The following is a 6,009-nucleotide window of genomic DNA, read 5'->3' on the forward strand; positions in this document are numbered from 1 at the left end:
GGTTTCCAAACTCTGTAGAGTTTGGCCTTAAGGGGTTATCAGCCAACCATTCACAGGGTAAGTCCCCTTCTCGTCTAAGACTTGATCAAGTCCAAAGACCAGGACCTCATGCTACTCCTCACGACATAATCCATTCTGCTATATCTGAGCGTGAATGATTATTGGAGTTTCAGGATATCTCCAATAGTGAGTCCTTATGTCCTTACATACACTAAAACATATCCCTTGGAATTTCCCTTTAAATTCTAGTTCAACCACATCTTCTCATAATCCAAATGCATGCAATTTCACCACACATGTTACCAGCCACAACAATACAAGCATATCATAAACTAATTTCACATTTTAACATTTAGATATAGCTTCATCCATTAAAACAAAGAAATAAACACTCAACTGCAGTGGTTCTCGCCCAAGCTAAAAGATCTCCCCCAAGCGAAATGGCTCTTCTCGCTTAGGCGAATCATTCTCGCCTAAGCGAGGCTCGAAACAAAGGACAACCCAGTCTTTGAGCGAATTCTCGCTCAGGCTAAGTTGTCTCACTTAGACGAGAGTGTCCCTCACTCAAGCGAGACTTGCTCGCCTAGGCGACAACTCGCGTAGACAGGGATAAGTTTCTGGTGTTTTCGCTCAGGCGAGAGCGGCTCGCTTAGGCGAAAATAACAGATTCCCAATATGTTCTCGTATGCAACAGTCCAAAATTCATATTTAAACTCAATCATCTACCCAAACACACATTCCAAACATCAATTCAGCACACAACTATGCAAGGTCATCAGAAATGGTTTGTATGCGAAATTCAGGAAAATCAATTAGCTTCCCTTACCTTTCTACTGATTTTGAGCTTGGTGAAATCAACCTCAACTAGCAAGGGCAGAAACCTCAATTCAACCTAAGGAGGGAGCCAAGTGAGGGAGCAAAACACCCAACGCTAAAGCTCATCGTCAAGTGAACGTCCAATGATTCCAGGGTAGCGTCAGACGCCCTACGTCACTAGAACTCATTGACATGTGAGCGCTTAACGGTCCAAGAGCAGTGCTCGACTCCTTAGACATTTGGAGCTCATTTTCTTGGTTCATAGGAGTGGCGCTCAACGGTTTTGCTGTACCACCCAACATTGTATCATAAATTAAACTTATGATTTGATCGAGGTAGGTTATTCAACTTGTTTATGGAGGCAATTCTAGCTCTTTCTTATTTTAAAATATCTTGTCGTGTTAAAAATAACCATTAGGTAAAGCAAATTGGATAATCCCAGCCAAATCAAATCAACTCTACAAACAACAATTTCAATTCAACCAAAACACTAGTTCAAAGTGATAACATAACCGTTCAAATCAATCATCTTACTCAATCTATCAATTTAGAGCAAAGCAATAATTATAAATAAACTAGCTTCGACTACCTCAGATGAAGAGTTTTTGCCCACAAAGACTCCACACAGACCAAAACTCTTAGGTAGCTCTAACTATACAAAGGAAGCTCAAATTAATTATCTGAACACACCCTCATGACCACAATAGAGTAGGGAAACACCTATAACTACCTAAAGTCACAGGCGAACTTCTTAGAGGTCACAGGCAACAACAAGATCTATAATTTACTTAAAAAAATAGAAAAAAGAAATTTATTATATTAACAATTTTAAGTGAATATATTTGTTGCTCTTGACACAAAAAGTTCTGAGGTGGACTCATATATTTAAAGAGACGAGACAATATGTTAAAAACATAAAGAGAAGGTAAATAATATATAGAGAAAATATTTTAGAAAAATGAAAATTTTATAAAATGAAATATGTTTTAATGAAATTCTATTTGTAACTTAAGAATGGATGTGATAGGAAACGTATCAAATTTTTATTGTTTGCAAAGAATTACTTTTTTTCTAGAATGTAAGGAAAATCATAGAAAAAAATATAAAAAAACGTAAATTAAAAGCAATTTTAATAATTTATATTTTTGTAATTATACCAATAATTTAAATATAAAATTAAAATCATGAATAAAAATTAACATTAAAAAATAATTATCTTTCTTTCCATCCATCAATGGACCTCGCTTCCCCTTAAAACATTTTTTATCTATGAGATGTAAAGTTGAGATCTTTAATACAGTATTAGTGGACACCACAACTTATGTCCTTTAATAATGTAGTCGAAAGTTTAATTGTGGTAATGTAACTTTCAATATCGATAGATATATATATATATATATATATATATATATATATATATATATATATATATTATATGATTTTTTTTATGTTGGATATGATTTTTCAGTAAAAAATTATCGTGTTGGTTATTAATGTTTTTTTTTTCAGATCTACCATTTATTGATATCTTTTGGATAACTATTTATTAATGATAATGAATGACTAGTATGACTTATACATTTTTTTTAACCCACAATAAGTTTTTCATTGTTGCATTCTGTCTGTAATAAAAAAGATATTTTAATCCTTACAAATATTTTATCTATTTAAGATCTTCATCATGACATTTTTTGTTAAATTGTGAATTGAAAATAATCGTCTCCTTCTTATTCATTGTATTTATTTTTTTTACTTTTGAACAAAGCAAAAGTAATTTCACGTAATAAATTAATGTGTAAGAAAATGTTTATTAATAATTTTAATAAATACTATCAATAGTTTTTAAATGATTTGTACTATAAATTTAATATAAAAGTATGTACTCATTCAATCAGATTATATGTCAAGTTTTTTTATAATTTTTTTATTTTGTACAATGTATTTTAAAAACACACAAATAGAAAAACAAAAAAGGAAGGGTCAACCGAAAATATAAATTTAATGCATAATTATTAACCTTCAATTAGGAATAAAATACTAAATTTGCTTAAGTTGAATATTAAATTACATACAAATATTAATTATACATTCCTTTTAATGCAAGACAGGGTGATATACAGCATAAAATAATTCACCCCTTTTTCAATCATTCTCACGCTGTACCTTTCCTTCAAATCTTTCGTAGCTGCGTAGGTTACTGAACAAAAAAATAAAAAGTAAAATAAAAAAGTGATTTCAAAAGATGGCTTCCACCATAATCGCTTTTCTTAGAAGCAAAAATAGCTGCTGGAAAAAGTTGGATAAGGAAAATATAGAATAATAGTAAGAAAAAACTAAATAAAGTATTTCAAAGTTCTCACATTTTCTTTCATTAAGTCACTTTCATTGTAACATTTTCTTCCATTAAGTTATCTTGGTTAAAAGAAGGGTTATCATATTAAGTGTTAATCAATTTCAAGGTTAAATATATTTTTTATCTTTTAACTTTAAGTAAATTTTGGAATTAGTCTATTTCAAAATTTTGGACTAATTTAGTTATTCATCTTTTGAAATACATGAATTTAGTCATTTTAATCAAATTTTATTAGGTTTATTTGATGTTTCGTACGCATTTCAGGATTGTATTTGAGTTGTTTATATTGTCTGACAAATTTTGTTTTAATGTTAAGTCAAATACGATTATGAAACGCGCTTGAATTGTCAAATAAACTTAATAAAATTTGATTAAAAAGACTAAATTTGTTCTGATAGGACCAAAGTGTACTCCCTGGGTTCACCTAGCGGTCCTGATGCTCGGCTTCTGGTTGATCTTTCCTTGCTCGGATGGTTGTCCCGGATCGACGGAGGGGTTCCTGCAAAAGATACTCCGATGTCTAAGTCAGCGCGAGTTATGTCAAGGATTTAGAGAATATTTAATACGTAATCAATGCATAGAACAATATGTTATTTATACCCTTTTTTTTACCTGTGTGGGTCATACCTGGAATGGGCTTCTGGGCCCAAATCCCCTTTTTAGTTGTCTCTGGGTCCAGTGCTAACGAGTAAATTACCAAGAGGTCATTTGGAAATTACCGGTAATCGCCAGTGGGACTGTGTTGAATGTGCGGTATCTGGTATGCGGCCATGCGGATCTGAGTGGTTGGGTCCTTCTTGTCCGCCTAACCATTTAAGTGGTTGTGACTGTGGGTTGTTTTACTAGGGTTTTGTGGAGCAAGCGGCCTAAAAGAGACGCTGGCGGCCGCGTTCTTCATAAGGGGGTTTAGTACCGGTATGTGATTCAGAGGATTGTTACTGGTCGCATGCCGTATGGGGGAGCTTTCATCCTAGAGTGGGCGACTCTGAGGAGTGCTGAGGACCGTATGCCGTATAGGGTATCCTTCCTTTTGAAGTGGGTGACTCTGAGGAGTGCTGAAGACCGCATGTCGTATAGGGTATCTTTCATTCTGGAGTGGGCGGCTCTGAGGAGTGCTGAGGGTCACATACTTATGTGGTGTGGTTGGGACAAAATAAATAAATCTTAATTGGCATTTATTGAAAATTAATTCATCAAATATTGGTTGAAAAAAACCTTAATTGAAGCTGGTTAATAACTAATTTTTACCTAAATTTTAATTAATGTTAGTAGAAAATAACCTTCACTTATATCAATTTAAAATAATACTAGTTATAATTGTTGAAAAACTATGTTCAACATTCATCTTTAACGTTGACAATAAAAACTTAAACTTATTTCAACTAAAAATACACGAGCCTATTTCAGGAAAAAGGTGTGTGTTTACATAGAGTTAGTTTATAAAAAATAAACTTAATAAGATGTTAAGGTTTTACATTTTGATTTAATAGTATACATGAGATGCAATATATTGGTAAGTGGTTAGGAAAAGTTATCCAAAATTTCAAAAAGGAAATGTATAATACATATTTTCTAATTACAAATCCAAATTTATGAAGTAATTCAAAACATATATACTTAAACATCTAAAAAAATGAAAAATAAATTCAAAACCACTTATATAACTTAAAAGTGAAATCACAATACAATTAAAAAATGTATAGTGAACATCTAATTTCAATTTTTGATAGTATTATTAAGAATTCAAAATTAACAATGAACTTAAAACATATCCAATATTTTATAACATCTTGTTTTAATAACTAAGAAAATAGCATCAAATCAACTAAAATACTCGTAAAATAATTGAGATGATAATTTCTCCATTATTAAAACATGAGTCGCAAGAAAATTAAAAAATTAAAACCCTAAACCATTATCAAATAATTTTATTTTGACAAATATAACATTAAAGACAATTATTATAAAAGTAACGTACTAATTTGAACATCTGGATCAATATATATGGTTTTCTTACTTTTAATTAGTTACATGGTTAAAAAAAAAATCCATATTCAAACTTAAATGGTTATGACATTTGTTTTTAGAGAAAATAATCTAAACATTATAGGCTGAATGGCTTTTATCTGGTTGTTCAATTAAAAATTATCATGTATAATTAATGAAAAAATTAATACTTAACCTTTTAACATACATTTTGCCGAGTTTCATTATTAATTAAATTTAGTAATTTTTTCCAGAGAAAGTATGTTTTTCTTTTAAAATATTGGAGAATGTTAGCAATAAATCAGTGTATCAGGATTAATTTTTTTAAAAATGTTTTTTACTAAAGTAAGTAGAATTAAACTTTGTGCGCATTTGTCAATTTAATTTTCTTTAAAAAATAGAGAGTTTTCTGAATTTTTTTAAAGTGAACCATATATATTTTTTTTCAAATTAATGAATTTTAAAATATTTTATTTAAAAAAAAAGAATGTTTTTTAGTTTGAAGAAGTTGTTGTTTAACCATCTTTGTAATAAATGAGTAGAAACAAACCGCATGTTACTGAATCAGAAATCAACTGTTATGACAACGGAGTAAACAGTTAAAAAAGTTATTGTAATAATAGGAATAAAATGATAAAAAATTGTGTAAATCAAAATCAAAATCAAAGTTAGTTAGAAATATTATAAAGTTGTATTAATAAAAGGAATTATTTAAAACTTATGTTTATGGTACCTTCCACTTGTTAACAATATTTTATTATATTATATCTTTGCATACATAAAAGGAAAAGTGTGATATTTTTTTCTTGAAATTTTTGAAACTGTAGAGAATATAGCATATCAGAATAATGAAG

Source organism: Vigna unguiculata, chromosome 11 (assembly GCF_037176805.1).
Source record: "Vigna unguiculata cultivar grain cowpea cultivar isolate G323 ecotype 2 chromosome 11, ASM3717680v1, whole genome shotgun sequence".
In the NCBI taxonomy this organism is placed as follows: Eukaryota; Viridiplantae; Streptophyta; class Magnoliopsida; order Fabales; family Fabaceae; genus Vigna; species Vigna unguiculata.